This window comes from Balaenoptera borealis, assembly GCF_965194805.1.
Source record: "Balaenoptera borealis genome assembly, chromosome: 4".
Taxonomy (NCBI): domain Eukaryota; kingdom Metazoa; phylum Chordata; class Mammalia; order Artiodactyla; family Balaenopteridae; genus Balaenoptera; species Balaenoptera borealis.
Window position 1 is genome coordinate 36,635,910 of NC_138861.1, and position 13,967 is coordinate 36,649,876.

Below are 13,967 nucleotides of genomic sequence, written 5' to 3' on the forward strand. Positions count from 1 at the left end.
CCCCTCTGTGTTTTCCTAGAGACTTCTTCTTAAATAAAGTCTGAAGTGTGCAGTTATTTCAGTTGTAATCCCCTGATATTATACCGGAGCCCTACTTATGTGTTGGTAAGATGTGGGGGAAGGAAAAGCATTCTATGGTCCTAGGATTAGGTCTTAGTCTTTTAATGAGCCCATGCCCCTGGGCTGTGACCTTCACAGGGGCTTCTCAGTTTTTTTTTTTTTTCTCCCTCTTAGATGAGACAGGAAGGCTAGATGGGACTGACATTGGGTATTTCCCTACTCCTAGGTCATTAGGCTCTGGTAAAAGCCATGTTGGTTAGGCTTTTGTAAAATATTTTCCTTGAGGGCAGGACTTACTAAGAACAGGGAGTTCTGGACTGTTTCGAAATGGCTACATTTGCCCTCTCCATGGTAGAAGCACAAGGGGATTTTTCTCTACTCTTCACTGTGAAAACTGGTTCAGGATTCTGGAGGTAAAACTCACCAAAGTGTGGAGACCACCTAAGACTGGGAAACCCTGGCATTTTTAACTCTCAGACTTGTCCACACTGAACTGCCAGCAATTATCTACTTACAGTTTAGGTTTCCTGACCCCTGCTCTGGTTTTGCAAAGCTCTCTGCTCTGGGAAGCTGTGACTCTCTATCCACCTGTCGGCCTCTCCAACTTTCCGGGCAAAGGTTTGCCCTGTGACCTCAGTTCTCTGATGGATCTAAGAACAGTTGTTGATTTTCCATTTGCTCAGTGCTTTTTGTTTGTTTGTCTTGTGGATAGGTATGATAACTTCTGCTTTATTTATGTTAATAAAGTTTAATGAAAGTTTTGACTCAATATTTTACTAATAAGCCTGCCTCCCATGCCTGGCAACATTGCGAAATTCTTCCTGTGTGTGTATAAACATATGCAGATGAGGAAAAACAGAAAATGGAACTAATAACACATGAAAGGTAAGAACTGGTATGGTATGTGTGCCATGAAATATTGCGCTCTGCCTGAGTGAGCCAGGGTCCAAGTTTAGGAGCCCCTGTAGTATATTATGACCTTGCTGCCTATATTCCAAGGATATTGTTTGGTTCCCATGCCTTGACTGAATCCAAAATCTCACCCACTACCTCCTGTCACACTTAGAAACTAAGAGACAACAACAAAAGATGTTCCAGCCATATGCACAGCCGTGAATATTGTGCCAAGATTCCAGTCATGTCCTCATTTCCTCTCCTACTCCAGCCAGACATCAAGAAGCCATTCATCCTTTGCCCTCAGAACACAGGAAAGGGGTGGCCTGAGAAATCTGCCTTGTCTCTTCTCTCTCGACCTTCACCTGGCCCCCTTCAAGCCTCTAGATCTGAAGGTACCTCCTAAGCATAAGGCAATACCAATCCTACCAAGAAAGAGAAGGGAAACTACATATCCTTCCAAAGGTCCATCCTCTCATCCTTGACATGTGGGGGGCAGGGCATCATTCTCCGGTGAGCTATTAGGACCTCTATGTACCATCTGCCTCAGAATCAATGGTCTACCTACTAAAATCGCACATGCCTGGGCCTCTGTCCAAGTTTACCAAACCAGAATGTCTACATTAATAACATGCTCCCTTGATTCTCTTGTGCACATCAGAGTGTGAGAACCACTGGGTTATAGCAGCATGGGAGTGGAAGGGCAGGCGTGTGGGGTAGTAGTCGCCATTAATATTTGAATGGGTACACATTTTTATGTCAAAGTCATCATTCAAGGATCAGTAGCCCATAGACCTAGGGCCACATGTAGTTGTTTAGAGCCTGAAGTATGATCCTTTGAGCAACCGTGAAGAAAAAATTTCCATTACAAACTATACACATAAGGTAATCGTATATATTCTGAAGTATTACAAATGAGATCTTAGTGCAAGACACAAGACTAATATGGATATTTATCTTATTTTAATTAAGATCAATATCTTATTATATGTATCTTTTTTACTTAGGATAAATATCTTATTTTAATAATTTAACCTAAATATCTAACAAATAAAATTAATTGATTAAAATTAAACTAATATTTAATTTAATTATTTTAATAACAATAATAGTAGTGATAGGGGCTATCACTTATTTATTCTGGAGTATAGTCGATTAACAATGTTGTGTTAGTGTCAGGTGTACAGCAAACTGATTCAGTTATACATATACATGTACCTATTCTTTTTCAGATTCTTTTCCCATTTAGGTTATTACAGAATATTGAGCAGAGTTCCCTGTGCTATACAGTAGGTCCTTGTTGGTTATCTATTTTAAATGTAACAGTGTGTACATGTTAATCCCAAACTCCCATGCCCTCCCATGAGTGCTTAACCATGCTTTAGACATGGCGGTAAATGGGTTTCAGTGATTATCTCAATTAATTCTCACAGATACTGTGAGGTAGGTAAAACGATTATTCCCATTTCACATATAATGAAACTGAGGCCTAAAGAAATTAGGTAACTTTTCCAAATCGTATAACTTGTAAGTGGCAGAGACAGAATACAGCCCAGGACTGCCTGCCCAGGCTCATAACCACTGTTTCACTGCAGTAGAATTAATTAGATAATAACATATTAAAAAAAATTATAGCCCTTTGTGATATTGGTCATTTCTAACCCTTGCCTTTACTGTTTGGCTCCTTTACACGATAAATCTTTGATACTTAATTTTGAGTGTGTAGATGGCTGAATGTGCCTCCATTTAATTAAAGAGAAGTACGTTTAATTGCGCTGGCAAATTTTAAATGCTCGGCTATCCTCTGAGCTGGCAAAATCTCCTAAGTTCTTAAGTTAACCCTCGGACTTCCAGAAATTTTGCTTAACGAATGAAAGTTTATTTGAAGAGTGAGAGCCCCTCTGGTTTTGGAATACAGTATTAGGGTTTTCCTTGCTAAGCCGCATCAGACTCTTCTCTGACGTGGTGGAGGTTGCTTTTAGAATTTCACGGGGAAGTAACTTGCAGGAGGCCCTTTCTCCCCTTTCCCAGGTACACGGGATTTAGCAACGTAGCAGTTCTCAGATGATTTGATAAAAATCCTTCCTGCTCAGTTAGGAGTGGGTAGCAGTGTTAATTAGAGGACTTAGGACAAGGACATCTGAGTATCTGCCTCTGAGAATGCAATGCTCTTTTCAAAACCAGAACCAGTATTTTCTACACCAAACGCTATACCTTTAAGGCCTCATTTGCAAACAAAAAGATTGCGAGTTTCTAGCATTTGTTTACTGTCGTTTCTCCAGGCACAATAATCATGCACCCTCCTAATGACAGAGGGGCTGTCAATGTCATTTTCAAGTGATGAGACCTCTTCCAGGTAGGAGAGCAGGGAGACGAGATGGTCAACAGGCAATCCAGCTTTCATGTTAACACTCCCCGGAGGATTTTCATTACCCTTTCAGTATCAGGACTTACCTTTTCCCTTCTCAAGGTCAGCTCTGTCTAGACAGTTCAACTTCTGGTAGCTAAAGCACACTCACAATAGACTTGTGACCAGGACCTTGCAGGGCGCCCTTCCACCTAAATCTGGAGAGTCCCTTCCTTCTGTCTTATTTGTGACCTTTCTCTAGGTGAGAAGGTCTCCTACGAAGCAGGCAGGTCGGCCTTGTTATGGTGATGGCACTGCAGAAAGCGGCTTCTCCCTCGTTAGAAGTGACATCACTGTACACTAAAGACATCATATCTCCTTTCATATTAAAATGCCTGTCAGCTCTCCTGCTCAAAGGTTGTAAATCTGCCAGAGTCTCCTGAGCTTGGGGAGTTTCCATTATGAAAATACAGAGATAAGCACTCTGTTTTCCTGTCAAAGGGAAAAAGGTAAGGCTTCTGGTAATGACATTACTTTAAAAAATAAATATACATTTTCTTAACTGAGTGTTATAGGAGCACATTTGGAAAAGATAGCTCCCCCCCTTTTTTTTTTAAGTTTTAAAAATTCAGGCTTAGAAAGCGGGCTGGCATAGCTCAGATACAGCTGGAGTAAGATTTATTAATGCATGCTTTTCACACTTACTCTTAGAGTAAATCATTAGACATTTTCAATGATTTTAGCCCTTCCTTTTTTGTTGTCCAGTCTAGAAAGTGACCAAAGAATACTTAATCCACCAGTCACTTGTAATTCACAAATGAAGTAGCCGTTGTGTTGGATTTAAGCTTTTCCTTAACATTTTTAAAGACTTGCCAAATCATCTCTTGCTCGTAGAACTTATTTGACGACGGCCTCTCGCCAACACAGGGAAAAAGATGGTGCCAACTACAGACTGGCACTTGCCATCTACCTCTACAAGGATTAAATCATGAGCTGCTTCAGCTGCTGACTTTCAACACCCCCTGGAAGGAGTTCAGGGTGGAGATCAGGAATGAGGCACTCTGTGCTCTGGGAGAAACTGGTAGAACAGGTCTTTAGATAGTTAGATATTTTCAGGAGAAGATTTTATGAGCCCAACTCTTGCAATCTCCTTGTACATAGAAAAGCACTAAAACCCTTCCTGGTGAGGTCTGCTCCTCGTGACTCGCAGTAACCTTCACGAGACTGGCAGAAACCTGCAAAAAATATGTGCTTGATTGCATGTATTCCCCCTTCACCAAAATCACATCCTTACTGACCTTCCCCCCTGCCTCTCTGGAGCAGTTTCTCAGAGCTATCTGGGATACTGTCTCCCGGGCTATTGTCCTCATTTTTTCCCCAATAAAACTTAACTCACAACTCTCATGTTGTGCTTTTTTTTTTTTTTTTTTTCAGTTGACAAAAGTGAGTTTAGGGAGCATTATCTGTGGAAGGTGGGGTTTCCTTTCTACCTAAACACATAAAATAGAGAAAAATGGTTGAGGAAACTACAGTATAACCCTTTGCCTCTGTGAGGCTTCAGGTTCCAAATTAACACTTTCCAGGCAGGGACATTTGCATTTTCTGAAAGGTCTTACAATCAAAGACCTAAATGAGACCCTCAAACACTGCTGCATTCAGGAGTGGGGTTTGATCAGCTGTCTGTGAAGCAAACTAGTGATTCTCAATTTGGCTTCGAGGTTCATCTCCGAAGTTTATTCTTACTTGGTAGTTTGTGAAGAGGAACTTAGATTTCAGATCCTATCATTTCTCTCTGCAGAAGTGACCATTAAGATCAATGCTGGGTTATTCAGGGCACCCCATTAGTGACAAAAAAGTGGCACGGCTGTATCTGGCAGTCAGCTACCCTGTGGATTCATAAAGACTCAGAGAACTCAGCTTCTCAAAGCTGACAAATCAAAAACTTTTCATAGGACGGAATTAACTCCTCTTCCATTCATAAAAGGCTAAAATATCAATATCTCTATATTCATCCCACTGACAAATGAATAGAAATGCCACAATGCTTCCTCTCTTGCTTTTGACACCATGCTGTGGACTGTACTTTATCACTTTCCAAGGTAAGCTGTGAAATGATTTTATGGATGTGTTTATCTGTAATTCAGTAAGTCTAGGCCCTATGACTGGTGACTTTCTGTGGATTAATTCAAATGAAAATAACCAGACTCAACAAGCCCAGGAAAGGCTTGGATATGAGAAAAACTATCCAATTACCATGAGCAAAAAAGAAAACCTCCAGGGAAGTGGCTGAAGCCCAGACATCCCACTGTACCTCTGTTTGCTGTGTTCTGTGTAGTGTGTCTCAACACCAGCCTTGCTTGCTGGGGCCTGCTCTGTGGCTTTCTCGGCAGAGGAGGAAATCTAGGTGAGATTAGTCAATGATTGCAAATACCTAGAAATAAAACTAAGTCAGGGAACAGGCTCTGTAGTTCCTAGTGGCAAAGAATTGGTTCCGGCAATGTTATAAGTCAAGGAATTTGGGGCACTCAACTATCTAGTGAAGCGAAGTGATGTTTTAAGTTATCAGCAAAATTCTCAAGGGCAAGTTCTGTCGTTTCTCCACCTCCGCCCTTAGAAAATTTAGACCATGTTACAAAAGTTCACAACTTCCCACCAATAGCGGTGTGCCTTGTGCCAAGGGGGAGTCCCAGTTCAAAAGGAGACCAAACCTTCACTCATCATCAGATCCAATGAGCATTTAAGGAGATCCCTTACTTTATAATCCTTCTGTTGAAGGAGAGGAGGGGGAAAGACTCTTGGCCTTTTGAGGATTTCTCGGAGTTTGGCTTGGGGCTGGGATGCTTTTTTCCCTAGCTGCGCTACAGGCAGTCTGTACTCACAGATGTTGATTGTTGGTTCCTTTTGAAGTCACAATCACAAGCTCACATAAAATGGGCCTAAGCCACTTTGTGCCACTGAACATAGTCACGCACTGGAGTGTTTTGGACTTGTCCAGGACGGGTGGGATAATTTAGCACACACAGGCAGTAGTGACTTATCAACCAGAGACACTAACCTACGCAGAAACGCAGTGCTCTCAGACTCCACCGGTTTGAAATCAATGACAGGCTTTAGAAAACAAACAAACAAACAGTAAGTACCCAATATCCCCAAGGCCATCATGGAGGGCTGATTTAATCACTCCGAGCTGGCTTCCTTTGGGGGGACTTTTACTTCTTTACCTACAGCCAAGAAGTAAATAGGATTGAAATCTCTAGCTGTCACTACTTGGGCCTCCTAACGTCTTCCTAAATCAGCCTTGTTTGGTAAATGAAATCACAGCTGAAAGGGGACAGGCCGTCGCAGTGGGCATCACTGCATGGGGAGGGGGTCAAGTTGCCTTCGCCCTTCTGCTCCCAGCCCTTTATTGCTGGCCTGCTGCCAGAGGCCAGCACTTGCCTGGACACCAGTGACCCTATATAGAAAGCCCAGCACAGTAAAGTCAGCTACACTGAATCTAATTCGTGTATGTAACAAAAAACAGTTTTGCAATAAGGATAATTTTTTAGAAGCAGAAAAAGTATATCTTTCCCATTTAGTCGAAATTCTGCATTAAAATCCTGGACATTAGGTCAGGGTCCCAAGCTCAATTTATATAAAGTCTGGTCATTTCTCTTTGGTCCAGAGCCGTAAACTATACCTCCATTCTGTAAATATACTCTGCCAATGTGCCATTTTATAGGCATGTTTTATCAATCAGAAGAGTGGGTTGCTGACAAACAAGAATGAATCAGCACACAATCAGCTCTATATGAAGTATGAGTTTTAAAGCATGTTTTATGGGCAAAGAAATTTTTAGTTATGTGGCAGATTGTATTTCCCTTTTTTTTAATTTACTTTTTTTAATATCTTTATTGGAGTATAATTGCTTTACAAGGGTGTGTTCGTTTCTTCTGTATAAAAAAGTGAATCAGCTATATGTATACATATGTCCCCTTATCCCCTCCCTCTTGAACTTCCCTCCCACCCTCCTTATCCCACCCCTCTAGGTCTTCGTCACAAAGCACCAAGCTGATCTCCCTGTGCTATGCAGCAGCTTTACACTAGCCAACCATTTTACATTTGCTGGTGTATATATGTCAATGCTACTCTCTCACTTCCTTCCAGCTTCCCCTTCCCCACCGTGTCCTGCGTCTTTATTCCTGCCCTGCCACTAAGTTCATGAGTACCGTTTTTTAAGATTCCATACATGTGCGTTAGCATATGGTATTTGTTTTTCTCTTTCTGACTTACTTCACTCTGTATGACAGACTCTAGGTCCATCCACCTCACTACAAATAACTCAAAGAGGGCAGCAACAAGATTTCCCATCCCATGTGTTCTGGAGATGTGACTTTGACGTACCTCCCACTGAGGGGAGGAGTCTCCCTTAAAAGTGGAGGTGCTTTGTGACTTTTGACCAATAGACTATGGCAGAACTGACGCTGTGACTTCTGAGGCTGGTTCATAAAAGCCTTCAGCCTTGTTTGCTGGAACACTCACTCAAAAGGTCTTTAACCACCTTGTAAGTTGTCTGCCATTCTGGGAGGAAGCACAATTAGCTCATGCTCAGGGACCATTATAGAGTGGACTCACGACCACATGAACGGAGAAAGAGAGAGAGAGATGCCTAGCTAATCCCCAGCTGCATAAGCCCACTGTAGTTCTAGCTCTAGCTACCATCTGACTGCAACCTTGAGGGAGACCCTGAGCCAGGAACACCCAGGTTTGTCCCAAATTCTCACCCACAGAGACTGTGGGAGATAAAATGATTATGATTTACATAACTAGGTTTTGGGGTGATTTGTTATAAAACAATAGATAACAGAAAAGAACTTAGCTATTTAGCCCATGACTACTGCAGTGCACAGATTAGTATCTGCAATTTGAAAGAAATCTACTGGGCATATACCCTGAGAAAACCATAGTTCAAAAAGAGACATGTACCATGATGTTCATTGCAGCACTATTTACAATAGGCAGGACATGGAAGCAACCTAAGTGTCCATCAACAGATGAATGGATAAAGAAGATGTGGCACATATATACAATGGAATATTACTCAGCCATTAAAAGAAACAAAATTGAGTTATTTGTAGTGAGGTGGATGGACCTAGAGTCTGTCATACAGAGTGAAGTAAGTCAGAAAGAGAAAAACAAATACAGTATGCTAACACATATATATGGAATTAAAAAAACAAAAGGTTCTGATGAACCTCGGAGCAGGACAGGGATAAAGACACAGACGTAGAGAATGGACTTGAGGACATGGGGCGTGGGGAGGGGAAGCTGGGACGAAGTGAGAGAGTGTCATGGACATATATACACTACCAAATGCAAAATAGATAGCTAGTGGGAAGCAGCCGCATAGCACAGGGAGATCAGCTCAGTGCTTTGTGACCACCTAGAGGGGTGGGATAGAGAGGGTTGGAGGGAGTCGCAAGAGGGAGCGGATATGGGGATATATGTATATGTATAGCTGATTCACTTTGTTATACAGCAGAAACTAACACACCACTGTAAAGCAATTATACTCCAATAAAGGTGTAAAAAAAGATAATAAAAAAATAAAAGAAATCAAGGTAGTTAAAGATCATGGACTCTGCCTGGGTTCAAATCTCAGATCCACAACTGTGTGATATTGGGCAAATTATTTTTCTGAGCCTCAGTCAACTCATTTACAAATCGGGGATGACAGCTGTAGTAACTTCACAGGGTCTGTGTGAGGATTAAATTAATTCATACTCATAAAATGCATAGGAGAGTGCTTGGCAAAGAGTAAGTGTTAGTAGGAGAAGTCCAGGTTATATAGGGCCCTGAAGCATATACAATTTGGTTTCTCTTAATCCCAAATACATAAAATTACAAATACTAGACATACTCAGGGTTAGGCATGTTCCAGGAGCTAGGGACATAGTAGTAACCAGGAAATCTTGCTGTCTTCCAGGAGCTTATACACCACAGGGGAAGGCAGGAAAATAAACAGAAATTTACAAACGAGTCAGATTATTTTGGAAAACATCTATCTTTGGGCACCCTCATTTATTTTTTGAGGAGTATAAATTGGCCTTCCTGGAGACACATCTGGCAACAACTGAAGAAAAACATCCTTTAAAACACGCAAATCTTTGGAAATACTGATTCTACATTGGGGGATTTATCTAAGGAAATAGATAAGCATTCAAAAAAAAAACAAAAAACCTCACACACATATTTAAATATATGTTGTTATTGTAGCAAAGAATTTAAAATACAAAGTTGTTTAATAATGACAGGATTAACTAAATTGTGGCGTGAGTATTATGCTGTTATTAAAATGATTTTATATTCACTGACATGTAAAGAGCTTCACTAAGTCTAATTAAATGAGAAAAAAGTTATACAAGAGTGAGTATCATCCGGAGTAAGAGAGAGCAAGAGACACAGACAATGGCAGTGGCCCAGGGGAGCTCTGTACTCACACACTGGTTTGCTCGGAAGTGGTGAAATAACAGGCAAATTTTGAGTTTTCTCTTTTTGATCTGTATTTATCTACAGAAAACATGTCATATTTGTGTTTTATAAAAAGTAGATAAGTTTTTTTAAAAGAATGACTACATTTCACTCAGTGCTTTTTCTTGAAGAGTAACAAACCCATCTCATTAAATATTCGTATTTGCCCTCACTTCTTGGTCCACCTTAAATAAAAACACATATTTGATAAAGCATTAGTGTTTGCAGACTTGGAATCACCTTCTGGCTTGGATGGAGATGTATTGGAACAGGAGGTGAAGTGCAAGTTTGTTAGCCAGGACCGGACATGAGCTAAGAAGACACACGCCCTTCCTGGAAGACCTTCTGTGCTTCCACATCCAGAGTCACTAATGGAGCGTATCTACAATCTGAAGTGTGATATAAAATGCTAACAGTATTGATAGAGAATAACGCATCATCTCTGTGGTTTAATTGGATCGATTTCCTTGGAAGTAATCAGGCACGTTCATCTCGATCATCTTTGCGGCTCTCACCATCGTGACAGCTGCCACTATTCTAACTGGGGGGTAGAAGCCTTTCATTTTTCGGGGATGGCATAAGAGGCTTAAATCTTTGGGCTTATAAATATTGAAAGTGTTCGAGTTAAATAAATTATATGCCATGCCACCTTCATGTCCTTCCTCTCCACCCCCTCTTTTTTTTTTTTTTTGCAAACAGGTGCTGTTTTATTCCTTGGTTTGAATGAGACGGACAGAGTCTACTGTGGTCCACTCTTAGCCCTATACAACAGGAGCGCTAGCCAGTCAGGCTGCTCTGTGTCTTTGGGCAAGTGGGCACGTCTCCTGCTTGTCTGGGAAAGCATTGCACCTATAAATACCTGCACTCTGTCCCCACGCCTGGCACTGATGCCAACGCTTCCTGAGAGATTTATGACTCTAAGTTATTAAAGAACTCCACCTTACAAATGCACACGAGCAAAATCACATATTGGATCTGCTATTATCACTTTATCAAAAATGAGTTTATAAGGTCTTTGCTATGACAACGTTCAGCTGAAAAACTGGGGAAGAGACCGAAAGCACAGGAATTACCTTGGGGAACATTTAGAGGGTAGAAGTGCAAACTCAGAGCCAAGGATCCGTTCCTGGGGACACTTGAGAGAAACAGCCCGATAAGAATTCCAGTGTTGTCAGGGGATGGCCTAGGACACCAGAAGGAGGAGCATCTTGGCAAGGAGACTTTGGGAAGACGTCAAAGACAACAACTTCCTTCAGACAGCTCTTCCCTTGGCACTCACTATTCACATGGGAGGCTGAGGGTGCCGTCTCAGAGGCTTATTTCCCCAGCTGAGAGGCAAGGCTCAACCCTTCCTCACGCCCTTCTCTACAGAAACCTTGCTTCTATTGTGTCTTCCAGTGGACGATCTTGTTCTGTGGCACCATATCTGACTTGCCAGGTCCCTCTCAGACTGAGGCATGGTGAGCTATGGTGGCCTACCTAACCATTGCCACCTTTTTAACCATCCTTGCAAATCCCTGTCACATGCAAATACTCAGCTTTAGTACTGGGATAAGTCTTGCAAATGGTCAAAGGCGAAAATTAATCCCTGCCCGAGTTTTGTCCAGCAGCTGTTTCCAGGCAAAAAGTTTCACTCTTTCTAATATGGCACTTGGTGCAGGTTTGTGTGAAATTCACAGCCTCACACTTTGTCAATCAATACCTCTAAGTTAGGTGAGCACTCTTGGGCCAATGACAAGTTGCCAGAGGTTTAGGAATGAAGGAACTTCAATGATGGAAAGAGACCGTGCACAGAGCTTAGCCAAGGCTTCCTTTGCTCCAGCTAGTGGGGACTAATAAAATATTATTGTTTAAAACACATGCATACACTCTAAGAATACAAAAGTCATCTACCTTTGTATTTTGAAAGAACAATCAATTTTCTCTGTAATAGATTTCCTCCAGAACCTTTTTTTCTCTTGATTTTTGAATTTTTAGGAGTGTACTATTGAATTTTGCTCACAGTAAGTTATTCTTGAAAAGCCTCTTTAAGTTATTTGGGGTGGGGCAGTTTGCATCCGTAAGACTCTAGTTTTCCTTCACATGTAATTAGGAAGTAACTTATGTGCTGGAGGAGGCACTGGTGTGGTCTTTGTCCAGTTAGGAAAGTGAAAAGTAAGCTTCGTTGAAGGTTCTGCGATCTTTGCTGCCCCTGAAGAGGAATGGATGCAAAAAGTCAGATTCGGAAGCCATTACCCATTTCAACTACTTAATCATTTATGAAGAAATGTTTATTAACTCATTGTGTGATTTGGGGATGGAAGAATAAGGCTCAAGAAGTGTTGAAATTCTGATTCCTATAGAGTTCACATCAAGGAACTTCATATTCTCTCATATTTTATTTAATATTTATTCAAGCTGTGGTTCTCTGAGGGTCTTACTCTGGGACCAACTGAGGATGCGCCCACGTAGTCGCATTTATTCATCCATGTATATTTACGAGTACCTTTTCTTTGCCAGGCACTGAACAAAGACATAAAACTTTAAAAGGGAACAGGTTGTCATTTGGATATAATGTTAGGATGGATCCTAATCTAGCAAATGCCTACATTAATTTTTCAGTATCTCCCCCACCAGGTGTGAGAAGAGTATATCCAGCAATTGTAATATACATCCTGGCTCTTGACTAAATTGGAAGCTGTGAATGTCCTCAACATGTATTGTGTCCTCTGCAACCTATTTGTCTCAATTCTTCAGCGTAAATCCGAAGGCCTTGTTTCTCCTTCTAAAAAAGCAGAAAGGGACTTCCCTGGTGGCGTAGTGGTTAAGAATCCGACTGCCAATCCAGGGGACACCGGTTCGAACCCTGGTCTAGGAAGATCCCACACGCCGCGGAGCACCTAAGTCCGTGCGCCACAACTACTGGGCCTGCGCTCTAGAGCCCGCGAGCCACAACTACTGAGCCTGCGTACCACAACTACTCAAGCTCGCGTGCCTAGAGCCCGTGCTCTGCAACAGGGAAACTACTGCAACGAGAAGCCCGTGCACCGCAAGGAATAGTAGCCCCCGCTCGCCGCAACTAGAGAAAGCCCTCGTGCAGCAATAAAGACCCAACACAGCCAAAAATAATAATAAATAAATAAATAAAAAGGCAGAAAGGATTCTCCTCAGCTGAGTCTGTAGAAGACCCTCAGGGAAAGAGGGTATTATTCTTTTCTCTAGTTACAATTTATAAAATGGCTGTCAGTTCCCCAAATTCTTTTTTGGGAATGTTATGAAATGAGGACAGTGTGGTGTTTTTGAGGCAGCTGCTCACCTTCTACCTATGGGTGACCTTCTAGAAATGTGTCCAGACGTTGGTGCAGGTCTTGTTACACCAGAAAGAACTACACAGTCTGCTCCTCAAGAGTTTTAGGTAGCCACAGATGTGTTTTTTATTGCAGTAACTTCAGTGAGAGAAAAAGGCAACTTTTTCTCTTTTGTTTTAAGAAAAACAAAATTGGAAGGAAAGAGCTTATGCTACCATATTGGTAATTTCCAGCTGTATTATGTTCACTAATCCAGAACTGGGAAAAAACAGCTTCTAATGCTAAAAGTTACAGAGAGGTAGCATCTGGTCTTAAATTTTTGCTTTCTCCCTGTATTGAAGGCCTGAGATTCTGAAGTTGTTCTTGAACTTGACCCTGTTAGTTTATAATATGCTGTATTTTAACTACACCACAGTGCTGGTGAAAGAAGCCTTTACACCAAAAAAGCATATGGATTTGATAACCCACCCTGGGAAATCAAGGACACCTGTTTTGTTTTGTTTTTTTTTTGCTGTAAACATTTTTTGAAAGTCTAAACATAAAGCACTTGTCCAATTCATTAATATTTTGGAATGAATTTAGTTATGTGCCATAATAGAAATGGATTGTGGCGTTTTTTTGTAGTTGAAAAGATCAAAATTTTCACATTATCAGTTAAAATCACGTTAGTAAGAAACATTTTGAAAATTGAATTTATCTTAAATAAATGTGGTGTCAAGTATTCAAGCAGAGAAAATCCCTCAGAGATGTAGATGTGCATTTTTAAGAGTGAAAAGAACCGCATACCTTGGAAATCATCTGCTGATATCTAAACTATTCCTGAATTTTTATAGACTGTAATTTGTTTATTTCAAATGGCTGTACAGTTT